Consider the following 25000-nt stretch of genomic DNA (forward strand, 5'->3'; position numbering starts at 1 on the left):
ATATATATATATATACCATATATATAAAATTTTTTTCACCTGTATAATATAATATATATATATATATATATATATATATATATATATATATATATATATATATATATATATATACTGTGTGTATATATATACAGTATATACTGTGTGTATATATATATGACTATATAAAATATTTATATATATATAATATATAATATATATATATATATATATATATATATATATATATATATATATATATATATATGACCTATAAAATATTTCCTTTACAACAGAATCCCATCTAATAAAGGTTGCCCATAAAACACCAAACAGGGTAGATTTTACAGCGTTATATAGACATTACCTGAGGACAACAGTAGTTTCCGAAATATACCGCTATAAAAGCTACCCTAATTCTTGTTTTTATGAGCAACCCTTATTTGGCACACACACACACATACATACATACGTATATACATATATATACTGTATATATATTAAATATATTAATTTCAGTAGGCCTTTGTTTTATGATAGGTTTAGTGAGAGAAGATGACAGAGGAGAAGAGGTTTGCTGACCCAAGGATGAGCCGCGCTACCACAGACATCTTAGAGAAGTAAGATGATTGATTCCGTTCTTAAAACAGATAAAACAATAAAAGATGGCCTTGTTTGACCTGGGGAACAGGCCCATCAACATACATACATACATACATACATACATATATATATATATATATATATATATATATATATATATATATATATATATATATATATATATATATATATTATATATATAGTTATATACATATTTAGTTATATACAGTATATTCATCTCATGCCAAACATCCCCCGTCGTCTTCAAGAGACCACCAGCAAGCAAGCATGAAAGCATTTCCTCCTAGTGGGCTATAGAACTACTTAGCAATGAATGACCTCGAAAGCCTTCCATTTTCTCGACTGAAAAAAAAAAAAAAAAAAAAAAAAAAAGACATCTCTTTACTTGTGTATGTACACTCAGGAGATTGTTATGCACCAGTTGACTCTCTCTCTCTCTCTCTCTCTCTCTCTCTCTCTCTCTCTCTCCCTGCAGAATGACGTCATATTTCTTTGTGTAAAAGGGCAAGAGGCTTCCCTTCCCCTTCCCCTCGTCCCCAGGGGCCTCTTGAGGGACGGGGCATTTTACTGGAACTTGTAACTCCCCGTTGGATATTAAAGGAAAAAGGAAAAAGGGTAGTTGTAGCCACGGGTCGCTTTTAAAAGTCTCTCTCTCTCTCTCTCTCTCTCGCTTCTCCTAATAGGATTTTGTGGTGCTGTAATGGGTACAAATTTAGTCTCTTTCTCTCTTAACAGAATTCTGTGGTATGATTCTCTTTCTCTCTCTCTCTTCTCCTCATAGAATTCTGTGGTGCTGTAATGGGTACAAAGTCAGTCTCTCTCTCTCTCTCCTAACAGAATTCTGTGGTATAAGGTTTCTCCCTCTCTCTCTATATAGAATTAGAAGGCTCTCTCTGTCTCTCTCTCTCTCTCTCTCTCTCTCTCTCTCTAACAGAATTCTGTGGTATGAGGCTCTCTCTCTCTCTCATCTCCCCATCTCCTAACAGAATTCTCTCTCTCTCTCTCTCTCTCTCGTCGACTCAACAAGGAGCAGCCTGGGTTCAATCCGAGTGAGGTTGACTGCTTCAACTGAGGTACGCAATGAATCAAGCACCTGAGTGATGGTCAACTGTTTTGGGTCGCAGATAAGTAGCGATAGAAAATACAGAGGACAAGTAAATAAATGAGCCGAGGTTTCTTCGGCGCAACTGAGTTTTCTGTACAGCGTTTAATGCTGCATGAAAATCTCAGCCGGCCGTGGTGGCCTGTGTTGTCGCGGAGCCAGACGCACGATAATGGCTTACTCTAACCTTAAATCAAATAAAAACTACTGAGGCTAGAGGGCTGCAATTTGGTATGTTTGGTGACTGGAGGGTGGGTGATGAACATACCAATTTGCAGCCCTCTAGCCTCAGTGGTTTTTAAGATCTGAGGGCTGACAGAAAAATTGCGGCCGGACAGACAAATAGTTTTCTTTTACAGAAAACTAAAAAAAAGTAACTGAGTAGTGACCTGTGCTTCAGGAAATGTATAATATCTTGGCCCTCGACAAGGTAATCATCAACCCCCAACCAACCAAAAAAAAAAAAAAAAAAAAATCCTGTCCAATTTGAGGCCATTCCTATTATATTCAGAAGCGTCACTCTTCATATATGATACCGTTGTTGTTCTTGCAACCTCATAAGTGGGCAGGTTTTTCTACGGCGCGGTGTTTGGTTGAAATTGCAGTTTTTTTTTTTTTCTGAGCTGATTTTTTTTCTAACGGAATTGAGGTTAGAGTCTCGTCGACTGTTTATTGAACTGAATTGAATATAGAATTTAGGCCAAAGGCCAAGCACTGGGACCTATGAAGTCATTCAGCGCAGAAACGGAACTGACAGTAAAAGGTTGAAATGTGTAACAGGAGGAAAACTCCGCAGTTGCACTATGAATCAATTGTTAGGAGACGGTGGAAAGACGGATGAAAGAGAATGTGAACAGAGGTACAGTAAAAGGAACGACAGGGTTGTATTGCAGCTAGGGGCCGAAGGGACGCCGCAAAGAACCTTAAGTAATGCCTACAGTGCACCGCATGAGGTGCACTGACGGCACTACCCAACTACAGGGTCGTCGGCTGTGCAGGAAATTTTTAAACATTTTATAGACATTTTCTATCTAGAAAACCTCCCCCTCCCCCTCCCCCTCCCCTGGGGAGTTTTTTCTGGTAAATAAATCAAGAGCAGTCATGAAGGTTTGAATGGTAAGGTATCTCTCTTGACAATGACGTTGGAGAGAGAGAGAGAGAGAGAGAGAGAGAGAGAGAGAGAGAGAGAGAGAGAGAGAGAGAGAGAGAGAGAGAAATTCATTTCGTAAAAGAAGCTTTTTTTCAAATTAGGTTTCATTATGAAGCGCTCGTGTTTATGAGTGAGAAAAATGAAGGGTAGAACTGTAACTGTGAGAGAGAGAGAGAGAGAGAGAGAGAGAGAGAGAGAGAGAGAGAGAGAGAGAGAGAGAGAGAGAGAGAGAAAGGTCACAAATAAAACGATATGTTTGCGCACAACAGCAAAGCAACAGTAAAGCAAAAGAGAGAGAGAGAGAGAGAGAGAGAGAGAGAGAGAGAGAGAGAGAGAGACAAAAGCGGCTGCCATGACGAACAATCATTACGGTGATTATAAAAGAAGATCCCAACGCGATGATAATGGACGATTCTTCATCCGCTACTTTTTAACAAATTAAAAAAGGCTGTTTTAAATAATTACGAACGCGAGGAAGGGAAAATCCCTTTTCATTTCGTACGTTACTGGACGAGTGAAAGAGATAGTGAATTACTACAATGAAGAAAAAACAAGTGAAAAATGGGCCAAAGTTTCTTCGGCGCCATCGAGTTTTCTGTACAGCCGCTCCAGCGTATAATCAAGGCCATAGATCTATCTTCCGGTGGTCTCGGTATAATGCTGTATGGTGGCCTATCCTATATCGTTGCCAGAAGCACGATAATGGCTAACTTTAACCTTGAATAGAATAAAAACTACTGAGGCTAGAGGGCTGCAATTTGGTATGTATGATGATTGGAGGGTGGGTGATCACCATACCAATTTGCAGCCCTCTAGCCTCGGTAGTTTTTAAGATCTGGGGGCGGACAAAATAAGTTCGGACAGACAAAGCCGGCACAATAGTTTTCTTTTACAGAAAACTAAAAAGGTGGGTAGTCTGTTGTTTTGTAAGGCTAATAGTGAAAAGATTAATTTGGTAGACATAATAAATGGACAGTGAATGTGATCAGTTCCTTTCTTTTAGTACGTTCATTATGAACGAGTACTCGTTCTGAATAATAATAATAATAATAATAATAATAATAATAATAATAATAATAATAATAATTCCTTTCTATTATGTTGAACTAATTGGGCCTTCTAGTATGTTCATTATGAACGTTTACTCGTTTTGAATAATAATAATAATAATAATAATAATAATAATAATAATAATAATAATAATAATAAGAAGAAGAAGAAGAAGAAGAAGAAGAAGAAGAAGCATCAAAACATAATAAGCTTCTATTTAACATAAAACAACTGACCAGTCGCTAACCCCTCCCCCTACCCCCGGCCCCCAAAACCGCCCGGGTCCCAGACGGACCTAGACACGAGGGGTACATTGAACTGCAAAATCCAGTCAGACAGTCAGTGGAAATTATGCCTGGGGGTTTCCATGCACAGTTACCTGGTCCCCGTGGTGAGATCCACCAGCCAGTCAACGGTGAGTAATAGGAAGTTTAACAAACAAGGAAAAAATGCCCCGAAGTGCCTTCGGCGCAATCGAGCTTTCTGTACATCGTATAATGAAGGCCAACGAAAACAGACCTATCTTTCGGTGGTCTCGGTATAATGCTGTATGAGCCGCGACCCATGATACTTTCAGCCACGGCACGGTGGTGGCCTGTCCTATATCGTTGCCAGAAGCACGATTATGGCTAACTTTAACCTTGAATAAAATAAAAACGACTGAAGCTAGAGGGCTGCAATTTGGTGTTTGCAGCCCTCTAGCCTCAGTAGTTTTTAAGATCTGAGGGCGGACAAAAAAAGTGCGGACGGACAGACAAAGCCGGCACAATAGTTTTCTTTTACAGAAACCTAAAAAACAATTCCCCAACAAGTTCATCCAGCATAAATACGACTCGAATCTGTTTCAGAGCTCCAGGTACGGACTGGTTTTCGAGCAAGAGCCCGTGTCAGCACAAGGCTGGCTTCACATTTAGTGTGACTGTAAAAAAATCTGTTCCCTTTAAAGAGGGTGGCCTTAAGTCCACGAGTAGTGCTTCTGGGTTGAGTGCGCTAGTCCTGGGTCTCTCCCAGCCTTCCTACGAACCCTTCCTTGAAGTCGACTAACTACCAGGTGCATAATATGCTTCAAGAAACAAGAAACGGATCATGGTTTTTACTTGCCCATAATCGATCTGGGAACTCTTACTGGTGTAGAATGGCTGGATATCACTGTGATTGTGTGTGTGTGTGTGTGTGTGTAATATATGTATAATATATATTATATATATATATATATATATATATATATATATATATATATATATATATATATATATATATATATATATTATACACACACATATTTATACATTTGGAAACGAACACATGAAAACGAGTTTCAAAGAGGTAAATTTCTGACTCACTGAGTACTTTGAAAAGGGGGGGGGGTGTTGTAGAAGTACCACCCACAATACAACAATCCCTATCTCCCTTTTTTTTTTTTTATTTTTTTTTTTTTGTTTCCACGAGCATTCTTCTTCTGCATAACTCTCATCGCCACAACACACTGAACAATATAAAATCCATCTGCGTACAAAAACACACTCGAATAAAATACGGCATGTAAGAGCGAGTCTCCCGATCCTATGAATACACGATTGCGCGCGCACGTACTCTCCAAGCATTGATAGAATGCCAATCGGTGCGGAATAATTCGTCCATAAACAATCAAAAGGACGCGGCCGCTGACGATTTAAATCGCAAAACGGAACAAGACAAAGCTATCCGCATTCGGCAGGTGAAAGAGAACAGAGACAAGTAAAGGGTGAGAGAAGTGGAAAGGGAGAGAAACAAAACTCAAAGGTGAGAGAAGTGGAAAGGGAGAGAGATAAAACTCAAAGGTGAGAGAAGTGGAAAGGGAGAGAGATAAAACTCAAAGGTGAAAAAAATGAAAGGGACAGAGACAAAAGTAAAAGGTGAGAGAAGTAAAAAAGGAAAGGCAGAAGAGAGAAAACTAAAAGGTGAGAGAAGTGAAAAGGGAAAGAACAGAGAAAACTAAAAGGTGAGAGAAGTGAAAAGGGAGAGAAACAAAACTAAAAGGTAAAAAAAGTGAAAAGGGAAAGACAGAACAGAAAACTAAAAGGTGAGAGAAGTGAAAAGGGAGAGAAACAAAACTAAAAGGTGAAAGAAGTGAAAAGGGAAAGAACAGAGAAAACTAAAAGGTGAGAGAAGTGAAAAAGGGAAAGACGCAAAACTCAAAGGTGACAGATGCGGAAAGGAAGAGACACAAAAAAAAAAAAAAAAAACAATTAAAGGAGGCAGGACCAGACCCAAACAAAAGGGGAGAAGCCAGAGCCATAGGATGGTGACCCCAGAGCCAAAATACGGAAGAACCAGAGCCAAAAGATGGGGATCCCAGAGCCCATGTCTAGGAAAAACCAAATCCGAACAAAATATAAGACCCTGAGCAAAAATAGGAAAACAAACAAACAATTAAAGGGGGCAGGGCCAGAGCCAAACAGAAGAGGGGGAGAAACCAGAACCAAAAGATGAGGGATCCCAGAGCCCTTTAAAACCAAATCCAAACAGATAGAAGATCCTGACCAAAAAAAGTAAAAACAAACAAACAAAGGGGGGTGGGGGGAACCAGAGCCGTTGATTTGGAAGCTCGAACGAACCTCTGCAAGAAATAAAAAAAAATAACCAAATCAGACGAACCGAAAGCATAAATACACAGAATAAAAAAAAAAAAACAACGCAGTCTTTTCAATCAGCGGAAGTCTAAGCACAACAACAGCAGCGGCAGGCAATGCATAACTGCTTCTGAATATGCACAGCTACAACAAAAGGCTTCCCCTCCATCGGAGCAGTTACCCGTATGATAGAAAAAGTAGATTTTGCACACGGGCCGCAAATTGCCGAATTTCCAGGCGGAATTTGGATAACAGAGAGGAAAAGAAGCTGACTGTAAAGAGACTGGTTGAAAATTAACCTGAGATTGGTTGAAAATTAACCTGAGATTGGTTGAACATTAACTTGAGATTGGTTGAAAACTAAACCGAGACTGGCTGAAAATTAACTTGAGATTGGTCGAAAATTAAGCTGAGATTGGTTGAAAATGAACCAGAGATGGGTTGAAAATTAAGCTGAGATTGGTTGAAAATTAACTTGGGATTGGTTGAACATTAATCTGAGATTGACTGAAAATTAATTGGGGATTGGTTGAACATTCATCTAAGATTGGTTGAAAATTAACTTGAGACTGGCTGAAAACTAAACCGAGATTGGCTGAAATTTAACTTGGGATTGGTTGAAAATTAACCTGGGATTGGTTGAACATTAAGCTGAGATTGGTTGAACATTAACCTGAGACTGGTTGAAAATCAACCCGACCTTGGTTGAAAATTAAGCTGAGATTGGATGAACATTAACCTGAGATTGGCTGAAAATTAAACTGAGATTGTTTCAATATTAACCTGAGATTGGCTGAAAATATCTTTCATTGGCTTCGGTTGTGAAAAATTGCCGCTTCCACCAGACTCCAGAGGTTCGTCACAAGCCCTGGTGATATAGCCTCGGGAGTTATATGCCAACGACGTTTCGTATACATTGGCGGTCACCCTTCAGTTGCATATGTTAAAAGAACCTTAGATTATTATTATTATTATTATTATTACAGAAACCAATTCACAACATCGTTAATATAAAACATTCCCCGACAGATTACAACTTCTGACTCAAAGATAAATAATATGCTGAATTCAGACATTTGGAATGTGTCGCAAGCACATAACTGCCGATGATATATTCAATATCATTGTTATTATTATATTATGATTTTGTGCAACAAAACAAAAGCAAACACTCCGTTAGCTTTCACAAAAGGAAATATGTATGACTATTAAAAATACCATGAATAAAACAGTTTACAGTAACATGAACAGCTGATGGAGAACCGAAGTCCACAACGGCTCTATACTCGCAATGGACGAGAGTAAAAGGATTTTACATTTCCGATAATACAATGATTATACAATAATAACAGCTTAAGACTTGTATTCTCATTCTCCAAGCGGCGAGAGCCATACATAATAGAGAACGTGTTTATCACATTTGCGAGAGAAAAACCGAACTTTACTGGTACGTACGAGTTTGACAAATACCGCCCCCGCCCCCTAAACACCCATTCCCACGAAAATCAAGCACTCCAATATCAGCCATGGACCAGATCTGACACCTGATTGGCTACATCCTCCTCTCTCCAAAGGAGCACCAATTACGGAACAGCTTTGTGAACGGGGAGGAGGAGGAGGAGGAGGAGGAGGAGGAGGAGGAGGAGGAGGAGGAGGGAAGGAGGAGGATGATTGCATCTAAGGGGATCTGCCACCACCCCCTAATCTAAAAGCCTCGCAATTTTCGTACGCAAGAAATATGGAAGGGGGGCCACAAATAACGCATAAACAACACATAGCATGTTTTTTTTTTTTTTTTTTTATCCACCCACCCTGCTTATTGCTCTCAATTACAGGATTACCACCAACCCTTCCCAGACGCCCGAATTAATACTTCAAAGGAAAAGCAGGTGAGTCTTTCTCTACCTGGTTTCCCCCCGTGCTGTCTGTCTGCCTGTCTGTGTGTGTGTGCTTTTATTTTTCTGTAAAAGAAAACTATTGTGCTGGCTTTGTCCGTTCGTCCGCACTTTTTCTGTCCGCCCTCAGATCTTAAAAACTACTGAGGCTAGAGGGCTGCAAATTGGTATGTTCATCATCCACCCTCCAATCAACAAACATACCAAATTGCAGCCCTCCAGCCTCAGTAGTTTTTATTTTATTTAAGGTTAAACTTAGCCATAATCGTGCATCTGGCAATGATACAGGAAAGGCCACCACCGGGCCGTGGTTAAAGTTTCATGGGCCGCGGATCATACAGCATCATATCGAGACCACCGAAAGATAGATCTATTTTCGGTGGCCTTGATTATACGCTGTACAGTAAACTTGATGGCGCCGAAGTTTGGCGCCAAAGAAACTTCGGCGCATTTTTTACTTTTTTTTATGCCACTGCTTCATATAGAGGGAATCATGGTGTTCAAATCTCTCTCTCTCTCTCTCACAGCAAATTTCTCTCCCTTTTCACAAACATGCATACTAACAAGCATCAATATTTCGTTATACGACACGCATAAAAGCTCGTCAAATTATTCTATGCCAAACAAACGTTCAATCTCTGCCCCTATTAGCACAACACAAAACCAATATCAAATTCATTTCTCTCTCTCTCTCTCTCTCTCTCTCTCTCTCTCTCTCTCTCTCTCTCTCTCTCTCTCTCTCGCTTCTGACACACGCACAAAACGAACGTAATTAAACTGGCAGACTAGGGTTTGCGATATGATATCTCACCACAGATAAGGCCAGCCCCCTACTTCCTGGATAGGAACACATGCATATATTATCTTAAATTTCATTTTGGTCCTGATAACCACACCAGTGATCAGCATACTCTGAAATTAGCCAACTGCAGTGGGTAGCAGCCAGTTTGAAGATGGGCATGGAGGCTTGCAACCTCACTCCCATATTCTTACAAAAAATTGTTAGATACACTCAATTCCAAAGCCAGGCATCAACGTAATAAGTAACAATAATCAATCAGTAATAAGTCCGCAAACTTTGCAATCCAAAAGTGACTCATTTTCATACGACAAACAGAGTGGAAGTTCGCGATTGCCAACGCCAAGGGAGACACAACCCACTTACAGAAGAAGCAATACGGGAAACGGCGACCCTTGGGAGGTACAAAACCGGAAGAGGGGGTTGTCTTTCGCGTGAAAACAGGTCAGGTGTTTTACAATCCAAAGGGAAGGGGGACAGATCTTAATTGTTACATGCGTAAAGGTGCTTCGAAACACCACGGTCACATGAGAATAATTGCCCACGGATTCTTGAGAATAATTGCTAGCTGTTTTTGCTTCTAATACTCGTAATGTGTTGAATAACCACAGGCAAATAAATGAAAGGTACACATATATAAATCTAGAGTATTAGAACCCCACGAAAAACTTTCAAATTGTACATGGCTGGTAAGATGCACGGGCAAGTTGTACCCGTGCAAGGGTAGAAAGTAATGAGTCGGAACAACTCGTAATCGACTGCACAAAAGTGCAAGGTGTTTTATAACCCCTCATGACCATAATGACCGTAATTTGTAGAGGGGGAAGCAATACGTGTCTGCGCATGCGTGTGAGACACTCTTAGAGCCTCGAACCTAAACGTGGTGTATATTGAGGGTTATAACTGCTTGTCAAACGTAGAATGTTGTGATGTACGTTTGAGTTATAATTGTTTGTCTCACGTAGTATGTTGTGGTGTATGAGTTACAACTGTTTGTCTTACGTAGTATGTTGTGGTGTATATTATGAGTTATAACTGTTTGTCTTACGTAGTATGTTGTGGAGTATATTATGAGTTATAACTGTTTGTTTTACGTATGTTGTGGTGTATATTATGAGTCATAACTTTGTGAAACGTAGTATGTGGTAGTGTATGAGTTACAACTGTTTGTCTTACGTACTATGTTGCGGGGTATATTATGAGTTATAACTGTTTGTTTTACGTAGTATATTGTGGTGTATATTACGAGTTATAACTTTGTGAAACGTGGTATGTTGTGGTGCATATTATGAGTTATAACTGTTTGTCTCACGTAGTATGTTGTGGGGTATACTATGATTTATAACTGTTTGTTTTACGTATGTTGTGGTGTACATTATAAGTTATAATTATTTGTCAAATGCAGTATATTGTGGTGCAAATTATGAGTTGTAGGCTAATTGTTTGTCAAATCCATGTTTTTTTTTTTTTTTTTTTTTTTTTGGTGAATCCTAAAGACATATAAGTCCAGACTACAGGACAGGGCGTCCTTCCCTGTACAAACGTAGCCTACTTGAGCCACTCAGTAACCCCAAATCCATTAAGCAGAGAGAGAGAGAGAGAGAGAGAGAGAGAGAGAGAGAGAGAGAGAGAGAGAGAGAGAGAGAGAGAGAGGACAGGTTGTACCTCCTTCCTTATACATCCACCTAAGGTGTTTTACAACCCCGGGGCCACACTAAGGGCGTTAAGGGAAGGATGCAAGAGCGTTTAAATATGGCAAAATCAATACCACCACCACCACCGATATTTGAAGCTCGGCCGGACCAGGAGAAAGGGGGTAAAATACTCTTCGCGTATATACGCTTATGAAAGGGTTTTGAAAAGAACTTTTGTGGCGTTTCCGGGGGTCCACGGGGGCGTGGATGGAGGATACAAGGGGGCAGACCCCCCAAATGGATGCATTGGTGTTTTTTTTATCCAGTGGGGAAAGAGAGAGAGAGAGAGAGAGAGAGAGAGAAATGAGACTCTCTATGACTTTGTATTTAGTGTACAGCGAATCGATGGTTACTGTGATTGCCGAATTGGGAACAGCTCTGGCGTGAGATTGGGCGCTCCCCCACCCCCACCAACCCCCTACCCGCGCGCGCTCGTGCACGGCCAAGCGGTCGGGGATAATAATTGAGGCGCGCTTGCGCCCGCGATGTTTTCGATCTGATGTGACTGAGTTCGAATGTTAGGTCATGATTGGTATTGGTTATTATTATTATTATTATTATATTGGGGGAGGTCACGGTATATATGTATATATATGTATGTATATGTATGTAGAAAACCACAAGACATTGCGTGCTAACACTAATACACAATCTACGAACTTTTCCACTCAATAGGTCTCGCTCCCGTCACATACGACATGTTGATATGACACTAAACTCCCACTTCTTGGCAGGTCAATAATCGCTGTGCCCATAATATAAAACCTCTCTCTCTCTCTCTCTCTCTCGCATACACATCTGTACTAAAACATGTCAATCTCTCTCTTTCTCTCTCTCTCTCTCTCTCTACCTCCCACACATTCATCAGACCAAACGCCAAATCCTCTCTCACACATGAAAGCACAATCTCTCTCTCTCTCTCTCTCTCTCTCTCTCTCTCTCTCTCTCTCTCTCTCTCTCTCTCTAACAAACAGATTTAAGCTAAATCAATTAACATTTTCTTTCACATAAAACCATGCCAAGTATCTCTCTCTCTCTCTCTCTCTACTTTCCACATTCATACAAGAGCACGCCAACCTTTTTCATATCCGAATGGACACTTACGAGCCTCAATCACTATCGCACGCTCTCTCTCTCTCTCTCTCTCTCCATCAATCTATCCCTCACACGCACACAAATTCTTGCAGTTCCATTTCGGAGCTCCGAAAAGAAACGCAGTCCTCAGCAGCTTGTCAGAGGGTACAAATGAACAGAGGTACAATTTCATCAGTGACAATCAATCCCAATTTGGCGATCAGCACTCAGGAGTAGAGCCAGATGAGAACACTGCACACACAGAACAGCTGCACAGGTACAGTCTATATCCTTTTCTTCCAATTCAGCGAATGCATCCGGGAATTAATGTCTGTATCTAACCCCAGGCCCAGTCATGACTAGATGAAGAAGAACGGAGAATGGTGTAGATTGGGGAATGGTCTCGAAGGGTCTAATGTTGGAAGCATTAGGATATAAAATCATTTGTTCTTTAGTGTCTCTTTGAAGAAACTCTCTCTCTCTCTCTCTCTCTCTCTCAATAAATAAATATATATATAAATTAATAAATAAATAAATATAAATAAATATATATATAAATTAATAAATAAATAAATATATATATATATAAATATATATAAATATATAAACAAATAAATATATATGTATATTTAAATAAATAAATATATAAAAATGCAGAAAAAGATTCTTTTACAAGTTCTCGTAAAAAAACGGATGAAAACCTGCCTGTCTCGCTTTAAATAAAAACACGAACTTATTTTTATAATGAAAGTTTCATGTTCCAGCAGTGCAAAGTAATTATCAACAACTAACTCTGTCTGTTTGTCTGTCTCTCTCTCTCTACACACACACACACACACACACACACACACACACACACACACACACACACAACAAATCTAAACAACACATTCACGTGACTAATCTTAAAATGAACGTTTAACACAAACCTACACAATTAGTGATCTCCATTTATTTCAACATGTATAAAAAAAAAGCTAAGCAACTAATCAATGTAAGCTCTCTAAAACATAACATCATTTTTTTCTATTAAATTTGTTCAATTACAGCACTCAGTATCTCTCTCTCTCTCTCTCACTTCCTAAACATCTGTTGAACGACAGAGACACGAGCGGCTCAACTACAGGGCGTTAGCCCAAAATTTACGTATACATACAACGATGGAAAAAAGTGCCTGATAATCAACACTCCACTGGCTACGAGAGAGAGAGAGAGAGAGAGAGAGAGAGAGAGAGAGAGAGAGAGAGAGAGAGAGAGAGAGAGAGAGACTTTCAAACACTAAGCGCAATTTGAACTGCATGTTTACGTAAATATCTACGTTGGCGGCTTGCGTAGATTAGGTCGCCTTATGCCAATACAAGCTTTGCCCTACGGCGGGCCGTAAGTGTAGAAAGAGGACTGGTGGGGCCCTCCGAACTCTTACCAAACCAACATCAACGTGACGCGTGAATATGTCAGTACAATCCACTAGCCTATCCTAGGAAGGGTCAAATGCTTGTTATTTACAATGTTAGAATACAGAGATGTTTGTTTGAGAGAGAGAGAGAGAGAGAGAGAGAGAGAGAGAGAGAGAGAGAGAGAGAGAGAGAGAGAGAGAGATTCCTCCACTATTTGCCAAAACCGAGAGAGATTCCTCCTCTATTTGACAAAACCGAGAGAGAGAGAGAGAGAGAAATTATGAAATTCCTCCTCTATTTGCCAAAACCGAGAGAGAGAGAGAGAGAGAGAGAGAGAGAGAGAGAGAGAGAGAGAGAGAATCCTCCTCTATTTGATAAACCGAGAGAGAGAGAGAGAGAGAGAGAGAGAGAGAGAGAGAGAGAGAGAGAGAGAGAGACATCACTAGCAGTTCGTATGTCTCAAAAACACTTTTTATTTCCGCCGCAATTAAGTCAGCAAAATGTAACCTCATCTTTTGCTCAAGGTACAGTAATTATCCGCGTTTGGAATTTCCTGCATTTGCAAGTCTCCCTCTCTTCTCTCTCTCTCTCTCTCTCTCTCTCTCTCTCTGTGTCCTCGTTTTCATTATTCCTTATTCCTCTCTCAGTCTTCCTCTCTCTTGTATCCTTGCTTCTATTATTCCTAATTCTTCCCGCTCTCTCTCTCCCTTTCGCTCATTAACAGAGTTCAACTCGGCTTTTCGTAATGACACCTTTGACGCAGCTGTTATTTTCTTCAATCCCCTCCTCCACTTCTTCTTCTTCTTCTCCTTCTCCACGTTTCGCGAAGTAAAACTCCTATTCATTAATAATCAAGGGAGTTTATCACACTCCTGTCAGCCCCGGATAAAAGGGAAGGGTCGATTATTTTAGCTTCTAAGGACCCAGCTTTGCCAAGAGTGGAGACATTACTGAAATTCGTTACTTAGCGGTCTGGTGCAAGCAGCAAGGTGCCGTATGTCCGAAAGCCAAGGTTAATGTGTGCTGTATTACGAGATGTTCAAGACAGAAACAGCTGCAGGAGGGGGCTCATTATAAACAGCGACCCCGACTAAGGAATAAACAGAGATAAAAAATCAGGAAAAAACTTAAGGTTAAATAAAACTTCAAAACCTCATAAAGCAACAACATAACTCAAACAACAACAAAAAAAAAAAAACCACATGACATGGGACTCACTTAAAACAGCGACCCCGACTAGGGATTAACCTAAGATGAATATCTTTTGAGGCAAAATGAGAGTTCAAAAGCCTGAATAACAACATAATCAAGAAAAAAGGAAGCAAAAAGAGAATCCCAATCCTCGACCATCAACAAAAACAACAACACGACATGGGACTCATTAAAAACAGCGACCCTGACTAGGGATTAAGCATGACATGAATTTCATCTTCTGCGACAAAATGAGAGTTCAAAAGCTTGAACAAAATCATAAACAAGATAAAGAAAACAAAAAACAGAACTCCACTCCTCGGAAAAAAAAAACACGACATAAATCAACAAATTGGAATTCGGCATTCATCCCGAATCATCAATTGTCATTTACGGCGAGACAAAAGAGGCGAAATTACCCCGTCCCCCATCCCACCCACCCCCTTTTTTTTGGCCAAAAATAACAATTACATTCCATTCCGGACGGGCCGGACAATCAATCAATCATTAGCAAATGCCCAGACTGCATACATAAGCCGCTTCCGCCAGTTCTTTCCGATGAATTTTACGAGCAATTAGTCATCATGATCTGCGCTCGCTAAATATCGTGGAACAATGTTGACTGAACAAAGCTTAATGAACAATACTTAATGAACAAATTGAATACGGTCCTCAACTCCAGTAAAAAAAAAAAATGAGTGAAATAACAGCATTCAATTCATAATGACCAAAACAGCGTCCTCACAACGAACAGCAAATGTTGGGAAAAGTTAATCCTGTGACAATTGAAGCCACTCATTGCCCAATTAGAAATGATCTCCGTCTCGCTTAAATACCAACGTGAACAACGGCGATGTACAATGAGGCAGGTAACGATCCCTGCCGCTGTTCGGTGATGAGGTCCATCGATGTCGGGCTACGTCGATGGAAAGTTGCACGATGAACGATAATTTATGACAAAAATGACGTACACTGACATTGCACTTACCCAGTTCATTCAGGTTTGTGGTTTTGTCGTCATGAGAATGTTGTTGTTATGATTATGTTGGCGTTATGGCTTATGCCAGCACGGACTCTTGCTCAGAGAAAAGGAGAGTAAGAGAGAGAGAGAGAGAGAGAGAGAGAGAGAGTTGTTGTTGAGATTAAGCTGGCGTTATGCCAACACGGGCTCTTGCTCAGAGAGCACCCCGTAAGAGAGAGAGAGAGAGAGAGAGAGAGAGAGAGAGAGAGAGAGAGAGAGAGAGAGAGAGATTCTAACTGACGTCCTACCTGGGGACTTCTAGTAGTCGTCTTAACCTCCTTTATCATGGAACATACCTGAAAAGGAAATAATAACAATTAGCAGGAAGTTAAGATAACTTGATTACGAAACTAAATATAGGCTACAGATACATACACAACCTTTTTTTTTTATCTACATAACATTAATATCGTTTAACCTGAAACTGTTACCTATTAACAGAATTGCAAATGTGTGTATAGCCAGTGCTACAGTCTGACATATATATATATATATATATATATATATATATATATATATATATATATATATATATATATATATATGTCAGACTGTAACACTGGCTTATATTCAGCATCGTTTGGACGAATCAAATATACTAACACCCACATAGCCTTATTAACATACAGCATACAGCATACACACACGCACACACACACAGAGACACGTATATATATATAATTTATATACACCCAAGCACAGACACATATTATATATATATATATATATATATATATATATATATATATATATATATATATATATATATATATATATATATATTTCTTATAATCATGTATACAACATTCCAGCCTGCAGCCTTGATTTTTCAACATCCCTTGAAAACAGATAAAAAAAAAACATAGGAACCACTCAATAACAAAATGAACAATGAATAGAAAATTTACGATGCCAATCAGAAAGGATGATCGACCCCTCTGTCGAATAAAAAGCAAAGCAAAAATAAAAAACCAAAATTAAAAATAATGAAATTCTCAATCTTCCCAATCAATGACAAGAGCAGAATCTCCCACCTATAATTTTCATCTGTTACACAACGAAATCAGCCAATCATGAATAATCAATTTAAAAATGAATTGGCGTAAATTACCCGGAGAGGCAATAAATAAATAAATAAAAACATAAACAAGCGTCAGTGACCTGTTATTAGTGAGACGTCAGTTCAATACTTATGAATTTCATCTCTATCCCTCTCTCTCTCTCTCTCTCCTAACGAGGTAAAATAAATGTATTAATAAACACAAAAACAAGCGGTCTCCAAGGACCTCTTATTTGAATTCCATGTTCAACTTCTCTCTCTCTCTCTCTCTCTCTCTCTCTCTCTCTCTCTTTTCACGTATAGGGCATAGCGGTACTGTTCAGTGTCTGTTAATCAGCTCAGTGGTCTGGTTAAACTAAGATATACTTAACTTTTTCCGTGTCAGGATGATAATAATAATAATAATAATAATAATAATAATATTAGGATTGTTTTATGGGCGTTATGGTAGTTTGTTTGTTTGGCTAATCCTCCCCCTCCTCTTATTTTCACAGAAGTGTTTACGTCTGTGTTGGCGTGGCGCCAACCTTTAGTCAGGTTCGGGCAGCAGTAGCGAACAGGTTGTCTCTTGGGGATGAGAACTTTTGAGTACCAGCAGCAGTTCGACTTTGAGGACGTTTCTTGGGCAGCCGGTGTTTGGGCCCAGGCTGGAGCAGCTCAGTGGCCCGTGTCCTTTGTAAACATAGACGGCAGCAGGACGTCGTGAGTACGGCCTGTTATCGTTAGTTGGTGGACTTCGCTGGAGATGGCTTTTTTTGTATCGACTGCTGCTGGTACTTCTTTTGATATAAAGTAATATTGCTTTATTTTTGTGTTTCGTGGCCCGGACCTGGCTCATTTGTTATGGCCTTTAGTTATAGATTTTTATTAAGATTTAATATTAATAAATCTATTTTTATAACCATTTTCCTGTATTTTTGTTATTCCTCCTTCTTTGTGTGTGGAGCTGTCGATTAGCCAGAGCAGCCCCAAAATTATTTCCATCTAGATCCTGTGTTTTTCTTAACAAAGAAAACCTCGGTTCGTAACAGAACCAATGACCGTGACAGGATTGGCTCTGCTCTGGTTGTCGGAGTTTTCACCTCATTGGAGGGGAGGTTGGTTATTTTGAAAAAAAAAATTTTTGTAATTTTTTTTTCTGTCGAGAGGGAAGGTATTAGGATCTTTGGTTGTTTTATGGGCGTTATGGTAGTTTGTTTGTTTATTAAATCCCCCCTCCTCTTATTTTCAAAGGAGTGTTAACGTCTGTGTTGGCGTGGCGCCAACCTTTAGTCAGGTTCAAGCAGTAGCGAACAGGTTGTTCTCTTGGGGATGAGAACTTTTGAGTACCAGCAGCAGTTCGACTTTGAGGACGTTTCTTGGGCAGCCGGTGTTTGGGCCCAGGCTGGAGCAGCGCACCAACGAAGATGGTTGTTTGTTGGCGCAGGTGGAGACCCTGTCGGCAGTTTTGGCTCGGGTGCAGTGGCCCCCGTGTCCTTTGTATTTTGGCGAGACGGCAGCAGGACGTCGTGATAATACGACCTGTTATCGTTAGTTGGTGGACTTCGCTGGAGATGGCTTTTTTTTTTTTGTATCGACTGCTGCTGGTACTTCTTTTTGATATAAAGTAATATTGCTTTATTTTTGTGTTTCGTGGCCCGGACCTGGCTCATTTTGTTATGGTTTTTTTTTTTGTTATAGATTTTTATTAAGATTTAATATTAATAAATCTATTTTTATAACCATTTCCTGTATTTTTGTTATTCCTCCTTCTTTGTGTGTGCGAGCTGTCGATTAGCCAGAGCAGCCCCAATATTATTTCCATCTAGATGAAAAACCTCGGTTCGTAACTAATAATAATAATAATAATAATAATAATAAATACGGACCTGAAAACATAATAACCAGTACATTAAAAATAAGTTACCAAATCACATCATCTGTGGCAAAATATTACAAAAATTTTAAAAGTGAAATTCTCGTTTTTCGAAGGATACAAACCTACGTTTTAATAAATGGAGTTACTCGCGCAAGCGCGCTTCGAATTACAGTAGCTAATGATCACAATATTAATAAATCTTTCTTACTGTTAGCAGTAGTAGTGGCAGTATTAGTTATAGCAGTAGCAGCTTTTAAACACGGAAATAAGCAGCGATATCTCCATTTCCACGCGATGGGAAATGACTCCCGTCATGTTGTCGATTTACGGCAGAACTGTCAAGAGTAAACTCGGGTCAATTTTCATAAATTTCGAAAACCTCATCTTTCTCTCTCTCTCCACCTCCGCACTTCTAACTGCTACTGTTACTATTTACTACTCATGCTTCACAGTACACAGTAGTCGCTACTTTTACACCCAATCTCTGAACACATGTGTAACCTGCTGTACGTCGATGTACACAAGTGGTATTTCAACGAGATTTGGTGATGTCAGAGTTTGTCCTAAATTTAGGAATATCCTCCATCTCTCTCTCTCTCTCTCTCTCTCTCTCTCTCTCTCTCTCTCTCTCTCTATATATATATATATATATATATATATATATATATATATATATATATATACAATCACAACATATACACACACACACACACACACACACACACACACATATATATATATATATATATATATATATATATATATATATATATATATATATATATTATATATAGAGAGAGAGAGAGAGAGAGAGAGAGAGAGAGAGAGAGAGAGAGAGATTCCCTAAATTTGGAAGATATTCCCTAAATTTTAGGAATATCTTCCATCTCTCTCTCTCTCTCTCTCTCTCTCTATATATATATATATATATATATATATATATATATATATATATATATATATATATATATATATACATATATATATATATGTGTGTGTGTGTGTGTGTGTGTGTGTGTAAATACATGTATACATATGCAGATGTCTGTAAGTTATATAATACATACACACTCACAACACACACACACACACACACACACACACACACACACACACATATATATATATATATATATATATATATATATATATATATATATATATATATATAACTATAACTCACAACCACCCGAAACCTTAAACAGGTACGGTAATATGAAGACCCCTCACCCCCACAAAAAAAAAAAAAAAAAAAAATCCAATAAATTTCACTCCTACACATCTGGCCGCATCGCAGCAACTTCCTTCCAGAACACCACAAAGTAATTGACATGAACCACGATCTACGGAGAGGCAATACTCCTGCTAGCAAAATGCCCCTTAACGGACCATAAATTATCCTGTTTGCGGCCGCAGTACCGCCACACACTTGCCAATGCGGAATCAATCGACTGAATGAGTTGTCAGAATATGCTGGAATTCGATTTTTTTTTTTTTATTAATTTCAAAATAATAAGTATTACTCGTTTATAAATGACGAACAGGTGTCTTGCCAGCATGTTTTTATATGCACACACACACGTATACATATATTAGAAATATCAACACACAATTACGTGTGGAACGGAAATAAATTTCTGACTCACATCAGGATCGAACCCAGGTCTTTCAAATGAATGACCAGAGCACTCTGGTCTTTCATTTCAAAGACCTGGGTTCGATCCTGATGGGAGTCAGAAAATATATATATATATATATATATATATATATATATATATATATATATATATATATATATATATATATATATATATATATATATATATATATATACAAGCACAAACATTTACACACAAATATACAGTACATATATATATATATATATATATATATATATATATATATATATATATATATATATATATATATATATATGTATGTATATTATGTGTATGTATACATACATACATACACAGCAAGATATGACAACACCAAGGGACAATGAATCCAATGAATCCGGAACACCGCTTCAGAGAAATTCTAACTACGGTTGATCTGGATTGCTTGCGCAACAGGTGGACAAAAAATATACATTTTTTAATTCTACAAGGGAGCATCGGAAAATGTTGAAAAGGCGCCAAGGGGGGACAGTGCGGAGAATTTTGAAACTGCGCAAAGGGGGAAATGAAATTGCGCAATTCCTCCCCGGGATGAAACAGTATCGATATTGAAGGCACATTTTTTTTTCTCTCTCTCTCTCTCTCTCTCTCTCTCGCCTTCCGATTTTTATGGCAGTTGCAACAATAAAACAATGAAGCACAGAAAGCGTAATATGGCAAGAGGCTATTTCGCTCCAAGCCCTTAAAATTCTCTCTCTCTCTCTCTCTCTCTCTCTCTCTCTCTCTCTCTCTTTGTGTGTGTGTGTGCTTTGACGAAATAAGTCAGAAATGGAGAAATAACAACAATAATAATAATTAATGTAAGTCATAAGCACAGCAGTAAACACACACACATATACAGTGTATGTGTGTGTGTATGTATGTATGTATGTATGTATGTATGTATGTATGTATATATATATATATATATATATATATAATTTTTTTTTTATCACATCACCGTGATTCATATACAAGCATTAAGTTACAAACGTCCTTTAATATCCAATTCGCTCTACCTCGGAAATAATATATTTTCATATATGTTACCCGAAGGGGAATTTTTTAGTTGATAATAAGTTCGTCGTCTCGTGGACTCGAACCACGAAAGACAAGAACTCAGGGCTACAGTGACGCGATTTTAACCGCACGGCCAACATACATACATATATAAACCAAATACCTAATGGCAGACTGAGTTTTAAAAGATTTCAATCCCGCACGAGGGGAAACTACAATAGAAAACTAATGAAAACGAATATTCATAAAAATCTACCTTAAAGTTTGAAACATCTACAGCATACATCCACAACCCTGCCTTTACTGCTCCGTTGAACCTCGTTACGCCTGTCAAGCGATCTCTTCCCAACTTGCACCCTTACCAAATCAGCAATCCTCGAATTGCCCAGATTGATCCCTCGCCTTTACTACATAACTCTGGAATTCTCTTTCGGCTTCTGTGATTCCTGATTCTCACAACTTCTATAACTTTTCCGTGTTCCCTCGGACCTGGGTATAGGGAGAACACTGTTCGACGGGTTTACATATTTGGAAAGTAAAGACCTCTGTTACTGGGCTGCGAGACATTCGTGTTCTTGACGAGAACAGATTAAAGTATTTTTTGCTTGCAATCACAGTTTTAATGATTTATTCTCTAGGGAGGATGTTATTATTATTATTATTATTATTATTATTATTATTATTATTATTATTATTATTATTATAACCAAAGTCCTGAAAGTTTGTATTATATTCAGAAATAGTAAATCACAAAGGCATATTTTCCTTCTGATTTTAAAGAAAGTTCCAAATCTTTTCCAGCATCTTATTATTATTATTATTATTATTATTATTATTATTATTATTATTATTATTATTATTATAACCAAAGTTCTGCAAGTTTGTATTGGATTCATATATAGTAAATCACAAAGGCAAATATTTCTTCTGATTTTAAAGAAAGTTCCGAATCATCATCATCTTCTTCTTCTTCTTCTTACCAAAGCCCAGAAAGTGTAGCCTACTTGATTCAGAAACAGTAAATCACAAAGGCATATTTTCCTTCTGATTTTAAACAAAGTTCCAAATCTTTTCCAGTATCTTCCGACATCCTGACGACAAATCCTGGACCAACATCCATCTTTTTTTCCTTTCTGGTGAATAACTGTACTCAACCTTATTCGTGTTTGCGTGCCGTGACGAAAATGCGTGACGATTTTACGTCCGTGTAGAGGAACATAAAATACTACATAAATATAGTTCGACTAAAATAGCCTAGTTTTCCTTAGCAGCTTAGGATAATTTGATGGCTAGTCTAATATCCTTTCCTAGCCCAGGCTCGAAGTAAAAGTAAAGATAGAAAAAGAAAAGAAAAGATAATCTGGTTCTCATTCACGAATGAAATGGAATGGAATATGGAGTTTAGGCCAAAGGCCAAGCACTGGGACCTATGAGGTCATTCAGCGCTGGAAAGGAAATTGAGAGTTGCCCTTGGAAATAATTGTTAAGAGAGGGTGGACAGCAAGATTGAAGATGTGAACGGAGGTACATCAAAAGGAACGAAAGGGGTTGCAGCTAGTAATGCCTACAGTGCACCCTGTGAAGTGCACTGACGGCACTTTCCCGCTACGGGATTCTCAACCACGAAGGCAGCAACTGACTTGGCCTTTTTAGAGAAAGACAAAAAGGGGAGGGGGGGCTAGTACCCTTTCCTAGCCCAGGCCCGAAGTCAAAAATAGATAGAAAGGAAAGGAAAAGCCATAACGGTGCTTCTCACCGACGTAGACCGACAGGCTTACTTGCCCCTTTTAGAGAAAGAAAAACGGTTAGCCTATGTAGCCAAAGTAAAAAAAAAAAAGTTATGTAGCCAAAGTAAAAAAAAAAAGTTAAGTCGCCAAAGTAAAAAAAAAAAAAGGTTATGTAGCCAAAGTAAAAAAAAAAAAAAAAAAGGTTATGTAGCCAAAGTAAAAAAAGGTATGTAGCCAAGTAAAAAAGTTATATAGCCAAAGTAAAAAAAAGTTATGTAGCCAAAGAAAAAAAAAAGTTATGTAGCCAAAGTAAAAAAAAAGTTATGTAGTCAAAGTAAAAAAAAAAAGTTATATAGCCAAAGTAAAAAAAAATTATGTAGCCAAGTAAAAAAATAGGTCATGTAGCCAAAGTAAAAAACAGGTTATATATGTAGCCAAAGTAAAAATAAAAGTTATGAGCCAAAGTAAAACGAAAAGTTATGTAGCCAAAGTACAACAAAAAGTTATTTAGCCAAAGAAAAACAAAAAGTTATGTAGCCAAAGTAAAACAAAATGTTATGTAGCAAGGTAAAAAAAAAAAGGTTACGTAGCTAAAGTAAAAAAAAAAGTTATGCAGCCAAAGAAAGAAAGAAAAAAAGAAAGGTTTACGTAGCCAGCTACAAGAGCGACAACGCCGTAACTCGGGGTCACAACAAATGCCATTAGAGCGAATGTGCGTAATGTGCGCCTAAGAAGTAGCGAACGCCGAGGAGGAGAACGGATTTTCCAGTACTGGAACGAGGGCGCTGATGTGATTAGGCGGCGAGAAACGCGATTTTCCAGGCCGTGCTGGAATTCACCGGAAGTCTCAGTAACTAGTCTATGAGAGTAGGGGGGGGGCGTCCTTTCTTCTCTCCAAGAACTGGAAAGGTCTTTCTTCTTAAAAGTACTGGAAAGGTCTTTTCCTTTTCCTTCTTTTCTTCTTCCCTCGTTTTTCCAGTACTCTGGAAGTAAAGCGAGTTAGGCCACGGTAAATTGGAGAAGGCCTAGACTTAACTTTTTCTCTTTTTACTTTAATGGCGTGACATTAACTTTAAACTTTATTTTTTTTCCCCCAAGCTTTCTTTGCCCGTGTGGTTATCTTTGTGTTTAGTTCTTGCGGTTTTTATATGATTTTTTGTAGTTGTTTTTATGTTACCCGCTTTCTGTCATCTGTACCTTAATCTACTTTTTCTTTGATTTCTTTTTTATATATTTTAATATACTGTTCGTCTTTTCAGTGGAACTTTGCATAGCTTGTTTCGTATCGATGTCTGCCCACTGCGAGTAATAATAATAATAATAATAATAATAATAATAATAATAATAATAAGAAGAAGAAGAAGAAGAAGAAGAAGAAGAAGAAGAAGAAGAAGAAGAAGAAGAAGAAGAAGAAGAAGAAGAAGAAGAAGAAGAAGAACAAAAATTCAATAATAATAATCATCATAATCATAATAATAACAACAAAATACAACATCAATAATAATACTTATAATAACAATAATAATAGCAATAAGAATAATAATAATATTATCATCTTACAAATTCTCATTTAAAACTACACATCTTAAACCCGCACTGCCAAAAGAGAATGAGCAGAGAATAATGACAATAATAAGCCTACAAAATTTGATTTAAACCGACCCACTTTTAAACCTGCACTGACATCAGAGACTCGGAGGGCAAATACCCACTGCTGAGACATGATCGGATCCTTTGCAACACTTAATCGCATTTCCTAAGGCTTACCCTGTGAGTTGCTTGACAAGCATGCAGGCACGCAAGCACAATAAAACAAAAGTAAGACCAAAAATAAATCTGACAAAAAAAAATTAGAAAAATAAAAAATAAAATCTTTTGATGTTAGATGAGCATGTGCAATGGAATAATGCCAGGTCAACACACGAAGCTTTTGCTGTAGGAATGGAATATAAGATTTAGTCCGAAGGCTAAGCACTGGGACCTATGAGGTCATTCAGCGCTGAAAAGGAAATTGACAGAAAAAAGTTTTGAAAGGTGTAACAGGAGGAAAACCTCAAAGCAGTTGCACTATGAAACAATTGTTGGGAGA

The 25000-nt window shown here is 38.2% G+C and overlaps 1 protein-coding gene across 1 annotated transcript in view; it reads right to left on the minus strand.

Annotated features, from left to right (window-relative positions):
* LOC136836946 (uncharacterized) overlaps nucleotides 1-25000 on the minus strand; it is a 465631-nt gene that overhangs the window by 371052 nt on the left and 69579 nt on the right. The window lies entirely within an intron of this gene.

This window comes from Macrobrachium rosenbergii, chromosome 57 (genome assembly GCF_040412425.1).
Source record: "Macrobrachium rosenbergii isolate ZJJX-2024 chromosome 57, ASM4041242v1, whole genome shotgun sequence".
Taxonomy (NCBI): Eukaryota; Metazoa; Arthropoda; class Malacostraca; order Decapoda; family Palaemonidae; genus Macrobrachium; species Macrobrachium rosenbergii.